Source organism: Gadus macrocephalus, chromosome 4 (assembly GCF_031168955.1).
Source record: "Gadus macrocephalus chromosome 4, ASM3116895v1".
Classification (NCBI taxonomy): Eukaryota; Metazoa; Chordata; class Actinopteri; order Gadiformes; family Gadidae; genus Gadus; species Gadus macrocephalus.
In genome coordinates, this window is record NC_082385.1 from 8,410,397 (window position 1) to 8,426,016 (window position 15,620).

At 40.2% G+C, this 15,620-nt stretch overlaps 1 protein-coding gene across 3 annotated transcripts in view; it reads right to left on the reverse strand.

Moving 5' to 3' along the window:
• Positions 1-14,000: 14,000 nt before the first annotated feature.
• Positions 14,001-15,620, reverse strand: part of lmo4a (LIM domain only 4a) — a 12,949-nt gene continuing 11,329 nt past the window's right edge. For all 3 annotated transcript variants that reach the window (XM_060049937.1, XM_060049938.1, XM_060049936.1), the window contains exon 5: positions 14,001-15,620. This exon is cut by the window's right edge and continues 683 nt beyond it. The gene's annotated coding sequence lies outside the window, so the exon portion shown is untranslated.

Consider the following 15,620-nt stretch of genomic DNA (forward strand, 5'->3'; position numbering starts at 1 on the left):
CACACACACACACACACACACACACACACACACACACACACACACACACACACACACACACACACACACACACGCACACACGCACAAATGCACACAAACACACACACGCAAGCCTTTGGTTTTACAGCACACCAGTAAAAGAAAGTAATGAAGATGTATTGCTAACTTTTTATGCTGCAGATTAAATTATTGTTATTAAAGAATCTCAGTCAGTTCTTGGGTCGCCAGAAATAATTTATTTTTGATATCTATATATATATATATATATATATATATATCTTGTCCTGTTTATATAACTTTTGGTGTTTAGTGCAAGTTCTTCGTCGAGATTAATTAGAAACAGCCTTTTATTATATAGTTAGTGGGGACTGTCAACCAAGAGTAATTATGAGGTAAAGATCGATCTTTAAAGGGATGCATTCGCCTCATCATATTGTAAAACAATTCATCAATATAAGGTTATTATTAAATATGCATATACGATCTATGAGGAAGAACGAAATAGATTCATAAACAAGTGACTAAAAGGTAGATAAAACGCAGCTTTGCTAATGTATTTAAAAACAAATAGACCCATTTAAGGAATTTTCTTATTGGGCATGGTTGCATGGGAAATTGATACACAATTAGAATCTCTCATTGTAGGCTCAATCATGACGATGATGAATTTACCAAAAATTTAATTTCATCCGAAAGCATCCTGTTGCTGACGTTCAGAAACAGCTTCCAGTAGGTGGCAGTATCGTATAAACAAAAAAATCGATAAATCCCTAACTTTATCCTTATGTTCACATTCAGCCAACTAAATTATACAATTTATAATGACATCACTTTCAAGTAAACATTTTTCATTCAAATAAAGTAAAATATCACTATTATTAAATATCACTATTAATTATTAAATACATTTGTTTACAAAAAGTTTCTTTACAATATTAGTGTCGTGGGCAAATGACCACTGCTTGTGTCTCTCCTCACGCTAGGACCTGTTAGGTGTCAGAGCCAGCTTCTCGAATCTCAACCAGATGATGAATGGCTCTTGTAGTTCCAGAGCTACTCTGCTGTCATTTCCTCTGAAGAGGGAAAGGGGTTGTTGTTGTGCTGGTGGTGGTGGGTGTCATCGACAACTATAATAAATTAGGAAGCAGGTGGGCATCCAATTACAGTAGTTGGCATGCAAAATTGAGTCCTCGCCAAACAAACTCAAAGAGACAGCGTCGTTGATGTCTGGTAGCAAATATGAGGGACCAAGTTGCACAATATTCGACCAGTGTACGAGTAGGTCTCTTAATGTTGATAATAACAAGATTATAAAGAAATCCGATAAATCTCAGAAAACGTTCTTTAAGTAAATCTCCAGTTCCATTAAGTCGAGATATTAAGATTCATTGCAAACACACACACACAGACACAGACACACACACACGCACACACACACACACACACACACACACACACACACACACACACACACACACACACACACACACACACACACACACAAACACATATACACACATACACACCCACCAACACAAATGCACACACAACACATCCACACATACATGTATATATGCATTTTACTATGATCCCCCTGTATAGGCCTATTGTGGATGGATTACCCAAATTGTTGTGTAGATCTCGGTATATAATATTAATTGAACACTTTGGGCAGATAAATGTTTTTATTTTTGATTTATTTTCCCAAATTATTATATATATATATATATATATATATATATATATATATATATATGTATAATAGGTAACACAGAGGAGAGTCTACACTGTAGACTTGCTCTATGAAATGTATTAGGCCTACTAGCTGTTCGGTCAAAGGTCAAAGTGGCAAACATAAAATCCAATATCTCCTTGTTGTTGACTCAGAACGTGCGCAGGCCAGAACAACCTTTACATTTGCGTCGCATCAGAACAAATGTTTTCCGGCGTTTCCTGCTTGTTTTCCCTCTTGTCAATCCTCAACCTGACGTCACGGGACGTCCGTCAGGGTCACCAGAGATGGAACACCTTTTCTTCCTCCTAATATCTCCTCTTCCTTCTCGTAACTGTTTCAAGACTATTAGCCGGCGGCGTCTGAGCGCGCTCCATCGCATCCGGTGTGCTGGGGCCGATGCGCGACGAAGAGGGGTCCTGTCACTCACTCAGTGCAGCCATATGTGGAGCTGCGTGAGCGCCTTGCCAGTGGCGGGCCGACTCTTGCCAGAAGACATTAGGAGAGCAGCAGGGTGTCATTAAGGCGCCGCGATGATTGATTAACCGAAGACGGTGAACACACACGCACGCACGCACGCGTACACGCACACACTCACACACGCACACACACACACACACACACACACACACAGACACACAGACACACAGACACACACACACACACACACACACACAGACACACAGACACACACACACACACACACACACACACACACACACACACACACACACACACACAGACCCCTGCGCTCTCTGCTGTGTTATGCTCCCTGCGGATCCTGGAGAAACTGAAAACTTGTATACATGGATGCACATATCCTCTTAACACACATATCTCCACAAAGCCTCATAGGGATGGAGACACTCTGGATGGATTGCTGGAGGAGATAGGCCCTGGAGGAGATAGGGATCCCTGCAGTGTGTGTGTGTGTGTGTGTGTGTGTGTGTGTGTGTGTGTGTAAGTTGGAGGGTGTGTGTGTGTGTGTGTGTGTGTGTGTGTGTGTGTGTGTGCGTGTGTGTGTGCGTGTACGTGTGTGGGTGTGTGTGTGTGTGTGTTGGAGGGTGTCGGGGTTAGAATGTGTGTGTGTGTTGGTGTGTGTGTGTGCGTGAGTGTGTGTATGGGAGTGTTGGGGTGATTGTGTGTGTGTGTGTGTGTGTGTGTTTGTATTCGTATGGGGGGGTCGGGTATGTGTGTGTACGGGGTGTCAGGATTTGAGTGTATGTGTGTATGTGTTTGTCTCTCTGTATTGGGGTGTCGGGTGTGTGTGTACGCGGGTGTCAGGTTTTTGGTGTGTGTGTGTGTGTGTATGCGGGTGTGTGTGTGTGTGTGTGTGTGTGTGTGTGTGTGTGTGTGTGTGTGTGTGTGTGTGTGTGTGTGTGTGTGTGTGTGTGTGAGTGTGTGTATGTGTATGTGTGTGGGTCTGTGTCTGTGTCTGTGTGTAATTGCATTAGCTGCCCAGTAGGGGGAGGATGAGCATGGCTTGCTCTGAAACGAACGCAGTGAGGGGCCTTTATGATGCCGTTAGTAGCCTTCTCAGCTCTCTTCTCCTCTGCCTTATTCCCCAGGGGACTTCTGGCATCGCTCTTGCCTGCTGGGATGGAGACAGCGAAGGTGTGAGTTAATGCCCATTTACTACTGTTGGCCTAGCTTGGCGGCCAACAGTAGTAATGACTTAGAAGTTAGGCTATTATTAATTCTTAATTAAACAGTTGCATCTTAATAAAAAAACGTCTCATCGTTATGAGGTCATTTTACCAATGTTGTTGTATGATAAGTAATATTTCCAGGTAGTAGCAGCCCATAGCAATACTAGTAGTAAGCATATATTGACAATTGTTTGGCCCAAGTTTTTATTAATGATAATCTTGAATTGTGGGCTATCGACAAAACGACCAAAAAAACTAAATCGACCCAAAAGGGTTTTTAGAGAAAAACAGTTGGATTTGCTAGCAGTAATCTAGCCTGGCGTTGGCACAGCGAGTCCATTACAGTAGGGGTCTGTAATGGACTCGCTCTCCTTGGCTTCCCCGCAGCGTTCCCCTCCATCGTAACCCCTCCACGCCTCTGCCTTCACAGTGTTACACCCCACAGGGAGACGAGTGATGAAATCAGGGGAGAGAGGGAGCGCCTTGGCAAAATATTTTCTTTGCTATTAAAATGCAAGAGACATTTGGGCTCCCACTGATTTGGATTGGAGAAAAAAATAAACATTTAGAGAAGAGCTCATCAATCAAAGGGTCGACACACCAGAGCTGTCAAAATCCTGGGGTGCTCCCACTGTGTGTGCGCGTGTGTGTGTGTGTGTGTGTGTGTGTGTGTGTGTGTGTGTGTGTGTGTGTGTGTGTGTGTGTGTGTGTGTGAATGCGTGTGCCACAAGGTCACATAGATGACATTGTGAGATTAAAGAGGCAACACCATAAACAAACCCATTTTCTCAGCTTTTTTAGAAGTCTTTCATACTGAAAAATGAATCAAGTAAGATTTATCTTTCGAAGCCTACCTGTGTAAACAATTAGTCTAGAATTATCTCGAAAGGGAAAATAATCACTTCTTGGAGAAAGACGTGCAAGGCAGTGAAGGCTATTAGCTTTAAATCACTATAATCGTACCATTTCAAGATAAAGCCTTAGTGTAAGTTTCCATAGCACAAGTGAAGAGACGGAATGCAAGGTACAGAGATAAGGTTGGCAGGGAAGAGAAGATGTTATGTGTGTACCAGTATGCTGATAGGTGTGTGCGGATGACAGTATTAAGTATTAAGACATTTTTAGACAAAGAAAAAAATTACCTGCTATATTGTGTTTTGAAAATGTCCTGACAATGATAATTTAACTAATACCAACTAAATATGAACGTTTTTTGTTTTGTTTTAATCCTGATATTTTAGTGTATACTTTGATCTTGTTTCCTTCAGTAACTGAACTGAATTCAATGGATTGAATTGAGATTCATTATTTCTGACGTTTCAAAGCGTGTGTTTGTGATGTCAGACAAAGCCAGTAGGGAGCAGCATGGAGTTAATGGAAGAGAAAGTCCCATTAACTTCATGCCGATTGAATTGGTTTTGAGGTCATTGCTAATAGTTTGCCTCTGCCATATTGAACTGCATATTTTTGGAGACAGAATACCCCAAGATTATTTACAATCACGAATTCAAATGATAAAATTCAAGATTGTATTAATCTATATCCCAACATTTCTCTTGAGATATTTTCCTTTAAAAAAATGTTGGTCGTTTTAAGGAACGTTTACAGTTGAGGAAACCTTCATAAATAGGTCTAGTTGATAAGAACTTTAAAGAAACCTCACAGATGAATGTATCGCTGTCGCCATATAACCTCTTTCCTGAGTCTCAAACACATCTGGGTGTGAGGTGCACCTTGTCATCTCTGCCTTTTATGATACCTAATCTCGGGGTCCCAAGTGAGCTGGCCTGACTGAGAATGAAAAAGCTGTGGCTATTAAACTGGTCTTTTGAAATGCTTAGCCGTAATGTCACTCCTGGGCTCTTTCAGATAGAATGAAGACGGAAATGTCAGTAGAGATTTCTATCAGCCGAGTCACTCAAGGCCACCCACTTGGTGGCCAGGTGTGCCAAACAACACTTTAACAGGCAAAACGGCCCTTTTGTTGCCTGTGTATTTGGGGGGCATGTATAAATATTCAATTTGAATAAATTTGGAATTGTTGAGCTGATATGAGCCCATGTACATCTTTATTAGATTAACATATCGCCGCAGCAGTCTTTGTGAGCATTTAAAGGGCAATTTTGAAATGAGACAATTTTGAGAATACAAACAAATTCCTTTATACGTGCTTACAACCACAGAAATAAGCTTTCACAGTGTTTGGATTGGTCAACTTCAGTTTGATTATTTAAGAAGTGTCTTTCCTAAGTAATTTTCCTGGGTTCTTTAGGTATTACGCTGGATATACACTCTCCATCTTACTGTTAGTTTAGTTAGTTATAGTTTGTGTTAGGGTTGTTTTTCTTTAATCCAATCACATTCTTATTCAATGGCAAAATGTTTAGTTTTCCCACTAGGATATTCTAATGAGAGAAATGTTCAAGTGAAAAAACAATGGATTTGCTCAAAAATCATGGGGATGTAGCAGGCTACTGCATCTATTAAGTGGACAGAATACAACACGATGCAAAACAACACAATACAATACAACACAACCCAACACAATATAATACAATCGATCTGTATCTATCCAAAGGAGAAACTACTTCCTGCAGAGGAATTGACATGCAAATGGTTGATAAAACAGTATTAGTGCAGTCAAATGATAAAGTGACCATACAAACAAATAGAAAAACATTCCTAGGATCTGCCCCATACCCCATACACCCACTAGGGGTTCTCATGACTCTCCTAAAAAAACTTAACATCTGAGTGATCTCCATGTTGGTTTACATGCTGCCCATCAAAAATATAAATTTTCCTGTCTGTCTGCAGGTCCAATAGGAAGTACTCAGACTTTATATACGTTTCCTCAACAAGTGTATGTGTGTATGTGTGTGTGTGTGTGTGTGTGTGTGTGTGTGTGTGGTCAGACCAGAGACCTGACATGCATGGTTTGAATCAACATTGAGAATAAAGGACACGTCCTTAAATGACCCCCACATGCATAAGTGAAGGCCAACTTGTGACATCACAACCACACAGAGCAGTCCTGATGCGACGCCAGTGAGGCCATAAGACAGTCAAACTGTTAACGGGAAGTGATTATATTCTACTATGAAAACCTGTGCCTCGTTAGATGTGACTCCTTCTCCCATCTGTGTCTTCTTAAAATGGTATAAACAATAAACAATGACATAACAAACTATATTCCGTCCAGAGTTCATGTGGGGAATTTGTGTTTACAAGGAGATTTAAATAATGACATCAATGTTACATAAGATCACAGGACATTTCTTGCTTGTTTTTGTCCCATGTCTTCGGTCTGTTTGCATCCCTGTGGTTGCATAGGTCACGGAGACAGAGAGAGGGCTGGTGGTTTGACAGGACAACATAAATGTGGCTAGGCCCGGCATAGCATGGAACGTAGATCATTTAGCCGAAATAAATCGCTATCAGTGCTGAAAGGCCATGTTTGAGGCTGTGGATGTGCATATTTCTATCGCTTGAGTGAGTCAGATTCTTTTTCCAAGGTTGTTCATAACTTTATCCGAATGTTTGCAGACAAACATAGCTATACACCGTCATAAACCATTTGGGCATCCTCTTTTCTCATCACATTTTATGACCTCACTTTATTACTTCGCAAGACTCATTCCATTCGTTCAAAGGAATGTGTTTTGTGGATTGAGCCAATTAAAGAGACGGCTAATGATATAGTTTACCAACACCACCACAACAAGAGCAAGAGTCCTGAATGAAAGTGCAAAATCCTTTGGAAAGTCAATAATGATAAAGGAAATCAACAAAAGAAAAATCTCTATTTCATTTATTTATTAACTATTTGCTGAATGTATTGAGTTGTTATCTCACAGCATTTATCCTTCTCTACAATTACATTTTTCACCATAATTGAAGAATCTAGCATACAGATGAATCTTTATTATTCTGTATTCAAGACAGAGCCCTGATTGAAAGTGTTTCACCTCCATCCTATTGTGGAAATACATAAAGAAACATATTATTATAAAAATCATAATAATTAGTATTATATTTGACTTATGCTTTGTCGAGGCTCTTGCTTTGCTCGGTCTGGCATAGGGCAACCAACCAACAGGGAGTTGTATACCTTAATGCTAAGTACATTAGTTAATCTTTAATCAATTTCTAAATCTATTTGATGTGTTCAGAGAGGCACTCTTGCTGTGCTGCATCCAAAATTGTGCAACACAAGCCGTGCGTGTGCTGTTGCATTTCTCATCTAGTGAAGTTGCGACGTGGCGAACCGTCAAATGAGCCCAATAAATCACAGGACATATTGGGGCGCTTAATAGCTCTGTGACTGTCAGTTGAGCGTGTGTCACGAGAAAATCTAAATCTTGTTCACTCCCAAGTCACCCGAGGGGAGTGAGTGAGCAAACAGAAGATTCTAGCTGATAACGAGACAGAGGGGAAAAGCCTCTTAACCTTAATCTACGACTCTCCTGCGAGATGAAAGTACAAGATAAAAGCCTCACCTTCTTCACATCTTACACTCTCTCATGTGCAAATGAGAGACCGAGCACTGACTGGATATTTTGGAAACACAGGGAAAGGTTAGTCAAGGGGGGAAGTCAAGTGTGTGTTATTATTGGTATTTTTTGTATTTCTGACCTACTCTGCACTCTCTCCAGTTGTCCAGTCTTATATACAGACTTTGTTGTGCAGAAGCACATTTGTTGTAGCTACCCCAATTTTAAGTAAATACTTTGATTGATCTCTGCCTGACCTTGTGAGTCATTTTGGATAAAAGCATGTACTAAATGACGACATGTAAATGTATTTTAGAGGTTTTAAGTGACACACCAGCCCTAAGAATGTCTAGAAAGGCTATTTAAACCGAAGGAAACTCTTTGAGAAGATCTTCACCCAGCTACAGTGAGCCGTGAAACAACCCTCTCTTCATCACTGCTGGCTAGGAGCAATCAGGTGAAACTCCTCGAACACTTGAATCTGAATAAGACAGTAAGCTAAGATATCTCAGTCATAATAACAACATACATGTACAGTATGGGAGGTCATTTATTTTAGAATTGTATTCTACTCGATGTGCCACACAAATACTGAGACAGTTCTAGTTCAGCTAGCAGTCGAAAGAGGATCTAAAAATGTATTTTCTAACACAACGTTCACATAACTGAGAACTGCTGAAACAACAGTATATTATGAAGATAAACTCGATGCCGAACTAAAGAACAACAGCTGCTGTGCCATGCTATCGGCCTACTCTTGTCTCGTCATATCGAGTACGACAAGTAACCGTCCCTGGCTACAGTCACACTTTACATCCTTGTTGCGTAGTCTTTGCCTAGCAGCAGCATATCCCCGTGCATGTATACCTGCTGTCTTCAATCGTAGGCTGTGATACAGGTTGGGTGCCAGCCCTGTTCTCAGTAGGCCGACCAGGAATACAGGCTTTCATTAGCACTCTGTAATTAGGAACAGATGCAATTTGCAGCACCCAGCACTCTCCTCTACTCACCCACTGGTGCGCATTAAAATATACACGGCTGCGGGTCACACGCGCACACACACAATCTCACACACACACACACACACGCACGCACGCACGCACACACACACACACACACACACACACACACACACACACACACACACACACACACACACACACACACACACACACACACACAATGGACTGCTTTTTTTGTTGCAAATAGCACAACAATGTAAAATGTAGGTACATTGATTGTAGCGCAAGCCAAAGATCTAAGAACGTGTTTTTTTCCCCTCCCCCAATAATGTGAGATGGAATACGCTTGCAAAATTGCAGTAAATATTGAGCTTTCAGGATAAAGTAGTCTATACAACCCAGCAACAGCACAGCGTGAGTTGCAATGTTCAGTCAAAGTCAATCATTCAAAACAAAAGTTTAAAAACGAATTTATCTGTGAGACATTTGCGCGTGTACGAGAACTAATAGAAACCGTGCACGATAACTTAGTTTATAAGGCAAATGAGCCAAACAGCTTTGCGATTGGCGTACTGCACGATGCATACATTTGTTTGAAAGAACAGTAGGCCTAATTTAGGAGAGACACAAACTACAATTTAACATTTATATTAAACATGTAGGTTACAGCGGCTTCCCTCTACTTTTTTGTCTCTTCACAATAAGGGTTTCTGTCCACGGCGGTTCATAGCTTAGCTATGAGAAGGTGCAATTATTATTTGAATGTATTTCCTTTTACCTACAAATGTCGATGTCAGATGTGGGCTCAAGTTCAAGTTTCTAATTCATTTACAGACTTAATTAGCGAGAGAGAGAGAGAGAGAGAGAGAGAGAGAGGGAGAGAGAGAGAGAGAGAGAGAGAGAGAGAGAGAGAGAGAGAGAGAGAGAGAGAGAGAGAGAGAGAGAGAGAGAGAGAGAGAGAGAGAGAGAGAGAGAGAGAGGGAGAGGGAGAGGGAGAGAGAGAGAGAGAGAGAGAGAGAGAGAGAGAGAGAGAGAGAGAGCACAACAGGACGCTTTGATGACAACTCGGCGTCTCTGCTTGCTGACATCTAGGGAACCAGTTAATTAAAATTCTCATTATTTTACTCTTAATTAGTTCCCCCTCCTTTGTTTCCTCGCGCCATATGGCAACGTTCCGTGGTCAAATCAACTTAATTGAGCTAATTAAGAAGATCAGTTTAATTATTCAAGAAAAAAAAAACGTGATCGGATGATGAAATTGCTATCTCGACCTCCCCCCTTTTCTACGTAAAAAAATATTTGCCTCCACGCTAGTTTTAATAAATCGAAATATATATAATAATGCAAATAGCCTTCATTTTTGCCGTTTTTCTTCAACCGTTGTTGTTTCAGTCATCTCTAATCACATCGAGGACAAAGGCCCAATCTCAATACTTCCCCTTACCCCTTATCTTCCCCCTTACCCTTGAAGTTGCGCGTTCATGTGAGAGCTAGTGGTGTCTCAATACCCAATTTGATCAAGATTAAGGGATAAGATTGAGTGCTATGTACCCCTTATTTTTAAGATGATTTGAGAGCTCACTTGGGCCGAATCTCGATTCTTCCCCTTGCCCCTTTTGCTTTGTCTTTGTCTTTGTCTTGGTTAAGACAAAGACAAAGACAAAGCAAAAGGGGCAAGGGGAAGAATCGAGATTCGGCCTTAAGTCTGCTCCATTCAAAAAGCTCTTTCAAATGTATAGGCTACAGCCGCAAAACACTGCAGCCTTGGCTGATGTCATTGTCCTGATGATCCATATTTCTGCGGCTCGAATAATATCATAACATTACATTCTAAAGAATAAAACATTCAGAGGCTCAAACTAGTCTTTACAGTCAATATGTAAACCCACTCAGATTGCATTCTCAAAATCTCTTTGTTTCCATCAACATCAAACAGCCCATAATAACATCCCTTTAAAACACTGCACATTACTCCACCCAACTCTATTTCCCATTTTTTATAATCTGGAGAGATATTGAGAACAAAAAAAACAATCTCAGCATGACTATTGCTTCCTTTGTGTTCATGTTCGGAATTCTGGGAAGTATCAACACTGCTCCAAAACAAATAGTCCGCTAAACCTCGGAGATATACACATATTAAGTCCCAATGTGTTAGGAAATAATGTATTAGGGGGAACACAGCCTACATTCCAAACTCGACTCTCAACACATTCTCAGCAACAAAAACTAATTTGCTGCCCATTTCCCCCAGTGGCACATTCCATTTTCTTCCTCTCTAAGTGAAATAGGAGACAGAGCAGCGTTCGAGGAGTGCCTTTATATCTCACAACAAAGTGATTCCAAGTTCCAAACCCAAATCAAGTTATTTCACATCCCATCAATGCGACACACCTTCAATTAAATTAATATTATTTAAAAAACCCTTCAAAGGCCGAATGTTGCAAGTTGTTTGTTTGTTGTTGTCACAAATTACCAAGTGGATGAAACAACAAAGAAAATGGATTCACGTTCCAAAGCAGCTAATACTCTACTAGTGCAGGCATCAATAAGAATGCAGGAACAGCAGATGGAGCTACTTAATAACTGGCAAGGCCCTGGACATTATACTACATTACTGATTGTGTTACTGATTACTTATGTAGCCATTTGCTTTGTAATCAGTAACTGACGACATTTCAACGTCCTTGATAAACCACTTCTCCCAGCTGTGTCTCTGGCTTGTTGTGGCGAGCGTGAGAGAACGAGCCAGTGAGCTTATTATCTTAAACTTTGTTTTACCTTTCTAATTTTGCCAAATTATAAATTGCTTCCCCATTCATTCCTTGATGGTTTGGGATTGGTCTTGGCTCATTGAAGAGTAATTGAAGATTGGCAAAACATATTTGATCCAAATTCTGACCTCAAAGTACTGCTGACATCACAGTAAAGCTGACATCACAGTACTACTGACATCACAGTACTACTGACATCACTGTACAGCTGACATCACAGTGCAGCTGGCATCACAATGCTGCTGGCATCACAGTACTACTGACATCACAGTACAGCTAACATCACAGTGCAGCTGACATCACAATGCTGCTGGCATCACAGTACAGCTGACATTACAGTACAGCTGACATCACAGTACAGCTGACACCACTTTACAGCTGAAATCACAGTACAAATGACATCACAGCACAGCTGACATCACTAGCTGACATCACAGTACAGCTGACATTACAGTACAGCTGACATCACAGTACCGCTGACATCACAGTACCGCTGACATCACAGATCTGCTGGTATCATAGTACTGCTGACATCACAGTACAGCGGACATCACAGCACAGCTGACATCACTAGCTGACATCAAAGTACAGCTGACATCACTGTACAGCTGACATCACAGTACAGCTGACATCACAGTACAGCTGACATAACAGTACTGCTGACATCACAGTACAGCTGACATAACAGTACTGCTGACATCACAGTACAGCTGACATCACAGTACTGCTGACATCACAGTGCAGCTGACATCCCAGTACAGCTAACATCACAGTGCAGCTGACATCACAATGCTAAGCACCACAATGCTGCTGGCATCACAGTTCAGCTGACATTACAGCACAGCAGACATCACTATACAGCTGACACCACTTTACAGCTGACATCACAGTACAAATGACATCACAGCACAGCTGACATCACTAGCTGACATCACAGTACAGCTGACATCATAATGCTTAGCACCACAGTGCTGTTGACATCACAGTACAGCTGACATCACAATACAGCTGACATCATAGTAGAGCTGACCTCACAGCATAGCTGATACCATAGTGCCACTGACATCATGGTACGGCTGACATCATAGGGCTGTTGACATCACAGTGCAGTAATTTTGCAAGTTGTGAATGTGAATTTTCATGAAAACGGCAGAAGTACTTGTTTGTAAAAGTTATATTTTGACTTTATTTGTTGATTTGATTTAATATTTTAACTAACTGAATCAAGAGGGAGACCACTGTCAGAATATAAACTTTGTTCTCCTTTTCACAGCTGAGCAGACCCAAAGCCACTTGAGATACGCTGGATAATTGGTTCTTGAATTGTTGAGTTAATGAACGGCATGCAGATGAATCCTGATTAGTTTGAACATGTCATATAACTTGCACCATAGAGAGAGATTGGAAGACTCCCCCACATGCTTATGAAGATATGGAGATAATTGCAATTAAAATAATTTGCATATGTTAATGATTTTGCATTTGTGCATTTCAATCGACACTAAAAGTGTCAATTGAATAAATTAATATCCAATCTCTGCCGAATTAGAAATAATCAGACATGGAAATTATATTAAATATTAAAATGCAACGTGAATCACATCTTATCAATTGTTTCTAACCTGTCAACAACCTAGCATATATGAAATTTGGTTTATACAGGCTGCCTCCCTAACCATAATCATATAAACGGTTTTATTCCCAACCATAACCATTTAACATCTGAAGGGTATTATCCAAACGATAACCACGTGAGTAATCCTGTGCCTCTAGCTTTCCCATTCATGGCCTGAATTTCATGCTCGCACAGAACTATTAACTATATAAACTATTAGTCACCCTGTAGCACAAAATCAACGGGCACACTATTGCTAGGTCACAGATACAAGACAGTCTAGTACTGATATGATGTAAAGAGTCAAAAGAGTATTTAGAAAATTGGTAATTTTGCACAAAGGCTAGTAGTATTATTTAGAACATTAAGTTAACCTTTTACGTTACTTTTACTTGATCCATAAGTGATTTTGCAGATGAGCAGTTGCAAACAACATTTATTTTGAATTAATTAAAAAACATTTTATAATTATTTATCTATAATTAAATGAGTTCTCACTGTGGTTAGTGTAGAGCAGAAGGCATGAGGTATTTATTGCTAACGCATCAACCAAATCAGAACAATATCAAATGACTATATTCAGTCTTGTATACTTTTAAATCACACAATTTATTCTCATGACATGAGAAATGTCATATCTGTTATGCAAGTCAAAGATAACTAGATATGTTTCGAAAATTATTCCTAAACTAAAATTCTCACCCAACTGTCAACTGATGGATTGAATAGTGCAACCATGACGATAATTATTGTTATGAACCAGAGAGAAAGAGTATTAATAATACTATATTTATTGACTTTACTTTATGTACTTTCCAGCACAGTGTAAAACAAAATTGCTAAGGCAACAAAAGAAACACCCAAAACAAAACAAAAACAAAATCATGGCACAAAATAGACCACACCATTGAAACAGATAGGCACAAGAGGTCACAGGGGTCATAGTGACCTTAAGGTGGGTCATACACTTCAGGATCACACAAACAACTAACCCAATATAGGTAATCCAACCACCATCACCACTATTTAACATCAATAATCGGGAGATATTAAGCTGCTAGGAACAGGGTTTTGCTATGACTGACCGCATAGCAGCTGCTGGTAGAAGCAGCGTCATCAAGAAGTCTAACCGGAAGATACGGACCATGTCATGTGATTATTGAAGTGGACAACGGCGTGAGAAATTGATACGAGAAAATTACTTCACAAATGTGTGGCTTATTGAAGAATATGTGTTTACGTTGGACGGAGGCCAGATGAGAATGAGCTTATTGTAAATGGTTGCACTTGGCACGTTTGCATTTTTTTATAATGGAACCAAAGAAAACATAAAGAGACCATGCTGATCCCTTTAATTTATTTCATAATGTCATTGTAATTTAATGTTATAAGATCAAACAGGCTTTGTATGATTGTTCAGTTGAATTTCTCGTTCATAATTGTTTTGACAGTGTGCATCCAAAAGGAAATCCAATAAGGTTGAGAAATTTAGAAAAAACGGATGGCATTTGCCAAGCAGACAACTGGCGTCAAACTCTCCATTCTCCCATATTTCACACGGATCCTTTTGATTCATAAGCAAACAGATTGAAACGTCAGATGAGAACACTGTGTTTCACCGGCAACATTGTCTGCATTCAACGCTGTATTTGTCGCTTTTTAAATAAATATTTAAATAATTACAACAAAATGAATTAATGTCATCGTCAATCCTTTTTTAGGAGTTATTCAGATGATAGAGACACCAACGGCAACTGTTAAATCCCTCTAAACTCGCTAACAGGAAAGACACAGGTGAATGGCACATTAAACATTATTTTGGCAAACGCTTTGTTTTTACGCTCTCTCTCTCAAATGTTTAGCATTGGAACGACGGGCTTTGGAGCCGATAAAAATGCAGAACGTAACGACACAGACATTCCTTAACAACATAGCACACGCACAAATACCAACATTATGTTCATGTGATCAGTTCTGCCATTAGAATCTCCTTTCTTTAAAACCAAAATCACTTTTAAGCACTACTGCACACCTTTATTTTATCAGCTTTAGCTGAGATTTGAGTGTTGTAAAGAGAAAGGGAGCAGAAAAGAGCAGAAGGACGCAAGATTTTGAAAAGAAAAGCCCTAAAAATGCCTCCATCCCTCCGCCACTGAGAAGCGTTGCCCTGACAGGTCCCACCATACCATCACCTTACTAACACAAACAGGAGGATAAGATCATCGGCGTGTGTCGTCACACGACATACGCTGTGGTTACGCTGTTGCTATGGACTGCCCTCCGTTGGACGAACGTAGCTCACGGACTGCAGACTTCTGAAGTAAATGTTCTCCAAAACAATGACATAAAAAGATAAACCATCAGGAGAAGTTATGTGAAAAATGAAACCTGTCAT